The sequence below is a fragment of the Manis javanica genome, chromosome 5, assembly GCF_040802235.1.
Source record: "Manis javanica isolate MJ-LG chromosome 5, MJ_LKY, whole genome shotgun sequence".
NCBI lineage: Eukaryota > Metazoa > Chordata > Mammalia > Pholidota > Manidae > Manis > Manis javanica.
In genome coordinates, this window is record NC_133160.1 from 78,347,353 (window position 1) to 78,358,398 (window position 11,046).

Genomic DNA, 11,046 nt, shown 5'->3' on the forward strand with positions numbered 1-11,046 from the left:
TAAATAGACACACAAACCATGCGAATCACTCAGAACTTTTGGTTATTTTCTTCCAGTTGTTTCTCTATGCACAGGGTGCTTTTCTCAATGTAATTTAAATCAGTCTATACACATATACATAATTCTGTGTCATGCTTTTTAATACTTATACTACTTGTTCTGCACATTATGTTTCCCTTAAATATAAATTTTATTGGCAGCATCATAACTTAATACCTGTAAACATTCACAGTGAGTGGATGAATCAAGAGGTATTTACTAAGGCTGAAAGACTGTCAGAAAGGCTAGTTCTTTCTTTTAATTAGATTTCATTCAGCCCTTTAGCCCTCTAGTTATCCAAAGGGAAAATCTACTTTACAGAATTTTAATTTTGAATTTATTCATTAAATAATCTATTCACTTATCAGATTAAAAAATCATTTTAGCAGAAATGAAGGCTTTTGTAAAAATGTACTGAAGGGTTACAGTGAGGGTCTGGTGAAGTGAACATATCAGAGACGTACATATGTATCATGACATTCAACATAAATGATTGGAAAACACAACAGTGCAGGCTGGGGTCACATGCTGTAACATCTGAAAAGTTTCTGACATCAGACACTTGAAGTTAAAGCAATAATTATGCAATTAAATAATGCAATCATTTCACACAATTCCAAAATTAAGTTGAAAATGCACGGCCAAGTAAACAATGTGATGTGGCGACTAGGAAGAAGGTTGGGTTAAATCAGGAAGCTTTGGAGACCCATCTTGAACCCAGTGAAAAGAAAGGAATGACATGTGATGAGCCAGAGAAGATACATTCATTTTAGTATATACCCTTTTTTAGATTAAGCCTGATTTGTAGCCTTTAGTTTCCAATATTCTTTTTGGACTCCTATTTTGAATCATGCTTAATTTTTTCCCTCAAAAAATCTTTTCCACCTTCCTTAGAAATAGGGCAATATTAGTCATCAATTATAAAATTACAGTCTCAGAGAACCCAGGATAATGCCAAGCATAACACAGTCTTCTACCAGCTCACACCTGCATCTTGTATTCGGTCCCAAAGTTTACTTACAAGTGTTTTATTTTAGTTGGATACCTATAGTGCTTTTTCCCCCTACGGTTTTCAAAGAGGCAGTGCAAAGCGGTTAAGAAGGTAAACAGTACATTTTGTTTAATTAAAAGTCTTTGTTGTACCACATTCCTTAGTAAAAACTACAACACTGAAATTTTTCCAGAGACTAGAGGCTGTTAGTCAATATCTAAGCTGGGAGGTACTTGTTAATCAACAGTCAAGCAGTACCAATGTTTTTGATAAACAATTAAATCTTTCAACCCACTTTTTTTTCCAGTTGCCACATCCAAGGAAATATTTACGTGAAGAGATAAAAAACTAGCAAATGAGGAAGAGTTCCTAAGGAACTGGGGACAATCTCCTATTGTAGTGTATAATATATGTCCTTATGCCTAAATCCAAGGAGATGTCTAACATTCCCTCTTCTTAAGACGCATGAGGCACTCATCAGCAGTGCAAAGCAAGGAACATACATATTTTTGTTTTGGCTTTAGTGTTTTCTGGTGTTAGTGGATAGAGACTGTTTTTATAAGAAAGTGGTATACTGCCTGAGTTTTCAACATTTGTGGGAAAATGTGCAAAAAGACATAAAAACAAAAATAGTACAGCAGGAGAAAAACAGTCCAGGTCAGTTTTTTATTCTATTTTTTAAAAATAAATATTGAAAACACCTCTATGCTTCCAAGTTAACCTCTGGACACAACAGTCAAGAATGCAGAGTCAGAAGACAGGCATAGCCATGCTCAAGTAAGACTATGAACGAAATGCAGCCTTAAACAGACCAGAAGTTCTCCCTAGATGAAGACAGCCCAGGTAAAGGCACAGGTATATATGGATACAATATATGACAAAAGATACACTGCATGGAAAGGAGGGAATATTTAATAAATCGTACTGAGAGGAATAGCTAAGCAGAAGGAAAAAGAAGTTGAATCTCAACCTCACAATAAATATAAAAACTAGTTCTAGATTAAAGTCTTGAATATAAAAGGCAAAACCTTAAGCCTTAAGAAAATACAAGAAAAAAAATCCCTTTGTTGTTTATTCCACATAAGAAAGGATTTTTTTCAGGGGAACACAAAGTACAGCCCAATGAAATTTTAATACATTTGCTTATTTTAAAAGTAAGAACTTCTATTTAATAAAAGATATTAAAAAGAACAGAAAAAAGAAATTACAAGCTACAAACCGTGGACAGGCATTTGTAATACATATAATTGGCCAGTGATTCTTAAACAAGAATATATAAAGAAAATGTTCAAATAAGTTTTTAAAAAGACAAAGCAATCTAATAAAATAATGAATAAAAGGCATGAATGGACATTTCTCAGAAGAAAGATGAAATGATTAATAACTATATGAAATTATATTCAAGTTTAGTAGTCAAGAAAATATAAATTAATACCAAAATGATTAATGTGTGCTAGACCATGAAAAAAAAATACTTTGACAATCCTGAGTTTTGAGGAATCTGTAGATGAACATGAACTCTTATACACAGGTACAAATATAAAATGACAAAACCATTTTGGAAAACAATTTAACATTACCTTGTAATGATATTTATATAGCCTGTGAAACATCAATTCAATCCCTTGCTATACACTCTAGGAAAACACCCAAAAATGTGTTTCAAAAGAAAAGTGCAAAAAAAGTCTATCATTGTCCATTATAAAATAAATATTGAAGGTACCACCAACATCCATGAATAGAAGAATGGATGATAAATTAGGATATATCTACCCAGCAATGAAGAAGAATGAAATATAGTCATATGCAATAAAATGGATGAGGTCTTAGAAACATACTTTTGAATAGAAAAATCAAGTCATGAAAACTACATATATAGTATGAAACCATTTGTACAAAGCTAAAATACAAGCAAAACTAAACAACATGTCATTAAGAGATGCATATATGCTTAGGAAACAATTTTGACAAATAGAAAGAAAGCAATAAATGCAGACATCAAGTTACTGCTTATCTTCCAGTTGGGGTAGGAGGGGTTATAGGAGGACGTAATTGTGGAGAAGCCACTTATATGTATGTCACATGTAGTCTTATTTATTCAAAATTATATAATAATAAAAATTAGACCAAACAATCATAATAGCCTAATCACTGAGGCAGTCTAGGTATTTATATAAGGGACCCTTATTTGCAGTGATAAAGGTGATTACTAATTAGAAAATAAAATAGCAATTATTATTATGCTTCAGTTAATTAGAAAATTATAATAATTGACATAATAAAGAGCCAACTACATGTAAAATATTTGGATGTATTAAATCTAAAAAAGAAATACCAGTTTATAACCAAATTTACTATCATAAATTTAAAAAGAAAATGGTTGGAAAGAAATGGTTAGAATATCTTCCTGTAAAATTACACAGTGTAGGCCATCCTTAAAACTGGAAAAGGGCTCAGTTTATGCTGAGTTGACTATTACAGAGAATCTGCCTCTGGACACATTCTGGTCCACCAGCTAAGGAACTCTACTGCCCCTTTCTTGGCCATTGTTTAGGAAGCCTGTGGTGGGTCACCAAAGGCAATGCTCTGTCCAAGAAAAATTGTGATACTGCTTGACTGTTGACTAAGAAGGACCTCCAGCTTAAATACTGATTCACAAGAACCTCTAGACCCTGGACTAGAACCTCTAGACTACCCATGAGTCTATTTTGCTCTTAGACCCCATGCTCCAGCTCTTCCATTATGGTCTCGGGTGGTGCTGCTGGGCAGCATTTATCAGTGTGCCCACTCTAGTTAGTAGTGCATAAATCCAAGGCAGTTTATTTAGACTTTAATGTATGAAGCATCCCCAGAGTGATGCAATGTGGAGATTGTGAGCACATGGATTAGAAATCACAGAAAAAAACCCTTCAAATAAAATGTGGCTCTGTCATAGTTAAGATCCATCAAAACCATGAATTTAAAAAATGTCTTCCTTCTCCTCCTTTGAATTATACCAACCATTATAAACAACATCAGTCCTGCTCATTCAACTTTTATTCACAGCTCTAACTACAGATACAGCTCCTTTTCTGAAATCATTTCAGTACATTTTGTTTACACAGATTTTTGACAAGGCATCCTGACACATGGCATGTTATTCTTTTACACATACATGTTCCCATTCCTAGAATCTTGGGATAATGTGCGTCCCTTTGCATCCTCCTAAATACCTAAATCTGTGATTTATGTGGTGGGGGTACTGAATATGTGATTTCAGTTTATATTAGGCAGTATTTCTTTAATTGCAAATGACAAAAACTGAACATAAATTAGCTTGTGTAAAAATTATTACAATGTCTTGATTCACATAGGAGGAAAGTTAAGAGAAGATCTGGCCTCAGGCACAACTGGATCCAGAGATTCTATTATTATTGTCCAGGAACTTTTATTTTTCCTTCTGTTTAACTCTCATCTCTGTTTTGTCTTTGTTCTTAATTTTCTCAATATGGTGGCTATAATGACCTACATAAGCCCTCATTTTCACCACCAGCCCCTTTTAAAATGTGCACGTTAAGACTCATACCTACATTTCGATGACTGTTATCCTTTGTTATTTTAACACAAAAATCTCATATTGCAATAAAGAATTTCTTTAAAGTACTCAGTATTATAGCAGAACAGAGTACTAAGACAGATTTTTAATAGAACCTAAATTCTTAGAAGCACCTTCACTACACATTTTCTTTTATGTTACAGCAGAATCATTCTTTTTGTGAAGCAGTAAATAGAACCTGTTTCACCACATTCAGTTTTTTGATGGTGGAGAATAATTCACTCACTTTCCTGAAATCAATATGCATCTTTGTTTTTGTGCTTGATAAGATCTTTGTGAAATTTGCTTAAAATGGAATGTTTCTATGGGTTGCATTTTTCTGGAAACATGTATTCATGAGGTAATTAGGAAGCAAAGTAACAATATCAGCAACCATAAAAAGAACCCCTTTTTGCTTATGTATGATCATGTGAAATTTCCACAATTACAGCTTAGGCTATTATTTCTGCAACTTAACTGCTTATGTAAAACAGAGGCTTATTGCTCAAGAATTGGTATCTGTGTTTTGCTGCTGCTGCTTCTCTTCAGAGAATTGTTTTAGGGATGAAGTACAAAAGCATAATCCTGGGTGGCAAATGCTGCATTTACATTGACACTGAAGCAGAGAAAGCACGTTTGCAACTGGCAATCCTGGTCAGGGCCGCGAGAGCTGATGTGAACAGACTGCAGTGCACTTCCTCCCGCTAATGCCTACTGATGTGTGCACCAGACATCTCTCAATCTGCTACAGGGTCTAGAGCTGTCTGGGGCCTCCTCAGTGAACGGATGAGAGCAGAGGTGTAATAATGGGAGGACATGGGCTATCTGGAAATGAGGAAGGCAGCAAGGATGCCAGCCCGGTGTAGGGAGGCCGAAATCTACGTGGGAAATGTATGATAAAAGCAGTCTACGTGCTGTTTCTCTCCAAACGCTTACAGCAGCTCTTGGAGATCAGCAACTTTCCTGAAAGGTGGGTATTTGTGCACCTTCTCTTTGATTTGATAATTGGCACACTTATCAAAACTCTATTTCAAATTATCAAAACTCTACTTCAAATTAGGCTGCCCCTTACAAGAATGTTAGTTCCTCTTGCATTTTCTTCTGCTGACACACACATAGAATCACAGAATTCATCAGTGCAGAAGACCTTCCATGGCCAGATGGGGCCCTGAGTGCAGAGAACCATCTCTTGGCTCTGAAACGGTTATCAGCATTCATGCAGTTACTGTGATCTGTAATCCTTCAGGGGCTGCATTCGCTGGGCATAAGGTGAAAATTTGTACACTTCACGTAATATTTTAAGCCATCTTTCTTAAATCAGAAAACTAAAAATCTTGACAATCTTAATGAGTATATTGAGTCATCGATTACAAATATGTCAATGTTGTTAAATAACAGAACACATTCTGTATATTTCCTAATGCAAATTAGCAGCCAGAACAAAGCCACAAATTTAGCAGTTTAAGAAAACCCATATTCAAGACCTTACAGTTCTGCAGGTCAGAAGTCTGACAGGGACCTCCATCAAGGTGTCGGCAGGGTCGCATTCCTATCTGGAATCTCTAGAGAGAATCTGTTTTTTTCCTCATTCAGGTTGTTGACAGAATTCAATCCTTGTTATTATAGGACTGACATCCCCATTTTATTCGTGGCTGCTTAGAGGCCACTAGAATTCTTTCACTCATGGCCCCCTTCTTCCATCTCCAAAGCCAGCAATTGTGGGCCAAATCCCTCTCATGCTTAATCTCCCCTATGTCTACTTTCCTTCTCAGATCTTCACTGAATCATCTGTCTTCTTCCACTGAAGAGTCCATGTCAATACACTGGAACCACCCAGGTAATCCAGAATATTCTCCCTTTTTTAAGGCCAGCTAGCAACTTTCATTTCATCTGCAAAATCCTTTCTGCTGTGTAAGGTAACATATCCACAGGTTCTGGGGAATCAGGGCATAGATAACATTGGGGGGCCATTATTTGGCCTACCACACATGCTTACCAAAAATCTCTTTTAAAATATTTACTCACATAAAAACCGGTTTTTATGAAAGGGCACATATAATAACCTCAATCTGTGCTAGGAACATTCTGGTAAAATCTTCCCTTTAACCTCTTTTCCTACAAATATTGGTTATTATTTTTCCTTTGTGGAAGTATCTATTAAAAAGGAGATGGTGGGCCCAAATGGAGTCACTTGGGCTAAATCCCTCACCAGCAAACCACGACTTAATAATCAACCTAATTGTAATTTCAACCCCCCAGGAAGGTAACCTTTAATCAACATGGAGTTACTAGTGAGATCATTTGCTTAACAGACCCTTACTGTTCCCCTCAGGAAGGTGACCTTGCCTAAACAATACATATTTTTGCTAATAATTTCCTTTTCCTGTACCCTTTCTGCCTTTAAAAACTTTTTCTTTTCTACTTCTTGGTAGAGATCCTTTCTATTGCTAGATGGGAAAGATGCCCAATTCATAAATCACTGAATAAAGCCAATTTATGTTTAAATTTACTCAGTTCAATTTTTGTTGCTTAACACTAGTAAGGAGCTAAATTTCTATAACCTTTGTTTCAATACCTGGAATTCTCAGGGCACACACAAAAACAAAAGGACTTATTTGACATTTGTAACTTATTACTTTACTTCATTTAATGAATATATAAACCCTTCCAACAATCTTGAAAATTTCTTCTAGAAGTCACCCAGCTAATGCCATACCTTCTGCCATCCCTCGTCTACTTCCTGGCAGGCATTGTCTGAATTTAGCTATTCTAAGCAGATAGGAATCTCTATGTTTCTTTAATGACAATGAGACTCCAAATCTTCAGTTTATTATTTCTTGCTCATGCATATCATACTTTACAGTCAGGATATATTTCCCTGTATTTAACCCAAAGAATTCCTGATATAATTTAAAGCCTTTTAACTTCCTCATTTAGAAAGTAATGGATTCTTACCACAAAGTGTTAATGAAGTTTTATAAGTTCCTCTGATATGTCCAAGAAGTTTCAATAACATCAAAATAGCATCCACAGGAAATCACTGTTAAAAATCATATAATAATATCAAAATACATATAATTGTCAATAATATTGTAACGAATTAAATAACATGACCTTTATAAGAATAGAACTTGTTAGTCCAAATGTCAATATAAAATTCAATTAAGAGATATAAAAGTATTTTCATGCCCCTAGTAACAAAGAAAGTTTTGTGGAAGGAAATATGAATTTTATTGACTCTACCATTAACTTAAGAAACATGCATCAATACAAAAACAGGTGTTGGCTAGCTCTTATGAATTCTTTCTGTGTCAGGGAGTGTTAATGACAAGGAAATTCTCCAGTTTGGGATAAGGAATACTTAATTGTGGAAAAAGAAGGGGTACTGGGGAGACAGGTTAAATTCTTTCTAGTCATACAACATATGAAGGATCCAGCCTTATGAATTTCCATAGCATTTTATTTGCACTCCTTTGATGGAGCTTTACACTAACTCATGGTGTCATAATTATTGTGAATGTGTTTAATCTTCTAAACTTTGGACTCACAGGGTCTCTGATTTGCATCCTGATTTTAATCACTGATTTAGTTCATGTCAGACACTTAGTATACAGAAGCATAAAACTGAGCTCCTGTTCTCAGATTAGTGTGATATTCCAATTCAGTGAAGATAAATGCTGTGTTGGAAATATTCATGGGTGTCATATAAGCTGAGATGGCTAACCCTGTCTGACAGTAAAGATTTATGGAGGTGGCAACTTCAGGTGGTCTTAGCAAGCAAGGTGAAGAAAGACGAGGCAGCAGGGCCAGTGTCCTTGTTATGGGAAACAACATAAGCAAATTAGGAAGGTAGGAAACAGCCTTTCAGAGCAGCATTCAGGAATTTTACAGTGTTACACAAAAGTAAAAGAAGACAAAGATGAACAGGTAGGCAGGACCAGATACAGAGTCCACAGTGTACTGGATTCTAGAGTAGGGTTCTTGGAATTTTCCCTAAAGCGTGTGTGGCTTTGGGCAATGCTGTGTGACCTCTCTCTGTCTGCCAAATAGAGATAGTGCCTACTTCAGGTGATTTTTAAGAGAATAAGTAATATAACACATTCAAAGACATAAATAGACAGTTGTCAAAGAGTAGGTATTGAAAAATGTTAGCTATCCCCCTTTCTTTTGTTCATCTCATTTCTAAGGAGCCCAAGTACATGGGCCTCTTATTGGAGATAGTCTAGTCTTGGGGAGAAGTTTCCATGGTATTGACTTCAAGCAATGCCTTCTTCACTGATGTTCCCACTGGTTCTCCATTGTTTCTGAGCATTCTTGGCGCTCACCTCTCTGGGCCCCTTCTGCTGCCGACACTGTACTCCCATGACTTGGGAGCAGCAATTTTCCTTCGAATGTTTTCAGATGTATATGCTAGGCTGAACTCTCCACAGGAAATCGTGGATAGTTTACCCCTCAATAGGTTGTATTACTCTTTCAGATTTAAAGCCTTTCCTATTGAGAAATACAAAGCAACACTCTAAGTTCTGGGCTAGAATTCACATAAGTGATACCATACTGTTCTGTCCACTTTGGCGCTGGACATGTGTATTAGGATTTTCCCCCTAATTTAGCAGTTACCTAAATTCACAGAGCTCCACCTCTCCCTAGAAACACACAAAGCAGAGCCCCTTTGTGCTCCCTCCCCACTACTGGACATGTGACAGAGGGTTAAAAGCCTGTTTGCAGTGTCATAAGCCTTCTCCCAGGGATCTTAGGGATGCTCGGGAAAATGGAATTTGATGTAGTCCCATTTCTTATACTACAATCCTCAGGTGAGCGTGCCCGGTGTATCTCTATTCTGCATATATGACCCACTGTACCTCCTCACAGATCTAATATGCATTTAGTAAATATTGAGAGAATAGAAAACAAAGGGAGAAAGGAAGGAAGGAAGGGAGGGAGGGAAGAAAGAAAAAGAAATCTGCTCTGGTTCATACTATGGCATTCAATATTTATTTAAAACAAATGTGTTTGATTAATGATTAATTACTCATCTCATTTAAAAATGTAAATTATCTTTAGATTATAGCACTGGAAAGGATGAATTCAGTATGAGTAGAAATTATTAAATTCAAGCCTGTTGTTTGAGATGAGTGGTTTAAAAAATAAAGGGAAGACAATGAAGTTCAAGTGTAAGAAGTTGGAACAAGTAGTTACTTAAAGCACAGGTAAGCAGTAATTTTTAATCACTCTACATATTATAGAGCTAAATGGGGGTGAGGGAAGAAAAATAAAAACATTTTTGTGAATAAAGGCCCATAAGCAAAAATGTACACAGAGCATCTTTGAGGATACCAAGTTACCTGCCCCATGGTCTCCAGCTCTAGTAGAGAATTCACTAATCTCGGTAGATAAACTCCACTCCACTGTTCTCCACAGCCATGAATTCCGAGGTTTGGAAATTACATAGCTTTTTCTCTGAAACAAATCTGCCAACAGAGGCATTAATTTCTTTCAGCCAGGGCAATGACACAGTAACTGTTCTATGGTTCAACTGAGATTGATAATATGCCTCACCGATCTGGAGGTAAAGACTTTAGAGCACTGATTTATAGATGTAGATTCATGTGCATTTTCCAGTACCCCACAATAATACATTATGCAGTTAGTCTTTTGCTGCAAAGGGTGGGAAGATATATTGGACTGTACATCAGTCCTGAGCAGAGCAACAAGCCTTTTGCTAAACATGAAATCATGATCTAATTTTTGCAATAAAAAGTGATTCAGTGATTCTCTGGCAGCATTCCATATTCAGAGAGCTGGGTGAATGAAAGAAGATTATGTACCATAGAATTAACTAGTGAAGATTACTCATAAACACAGGTTTATAGAGAATAATGGTGAGAATATCTTTTCAGAACCTTAGTTAGATTAAAAACAACCATGAAAGAAATCAAGAGACTAGACTGGAACAACAGATATGAATTTGAGATACAATTAAATAGAAGGCCTATAAACCCAAATATTCCTAATTCTACTGTCAGAAGAAAAAATGAGGGAAAGACATATACTATTTTAGAACAATTTTTCATCTATCTAACATCTATAATTTTAATTTATTGTTCTCTGATGTTGCTTTATCTCTCAAAGATCCTGGCCTTTATAAATTCTAAAGTAAAATTATTAACTGTGAAGTAAAAGATTGCCTTATTGGTCCTATTCAGATTATATTCATTCTAGATCTTAGTAATAAGAAGTAAACATATAGATTATTTGGTTGTACATCACACCAATATAGCCATACTATTCCATATTTTATTGAAGAGTAACGTATGTACAGAAAGTTGCATATTTCATAAAGTACTCATAGCCATGCAGTGAACCTGGACAGAAATCATGAAATGGTCATACATATTCTTCAATGATGTTTTAATTATTCAAAAGATCAAAACATCCTGTCTTC

The 11,046-nt window shown here is 35.7% G+C and overlaps 1 long non-coding RNA gene across 1 annotated transcript in view; it reads right to left on the reverse strand.

Moving 5' to 3' along the window:
• Positions 1-7,644, reverse strand: part of LOC140849797 (uncharacterized) — a 30,771-nt gene extending 23,127 nt beyond the window's left edge. Inside the window, exon 1 of the long non-coding RNA XR_012131987.1 lies at positions 7,560-7,644. This is a non-coding gene — a long non-coding RNA (uncharacterized lncRNA). The remainder of the gene's footprint in view (positions 1-7,559) is intronic.
• Between the last annotated feature and the right edge of the window lie 3,402 nt (positions 7,645-11,046).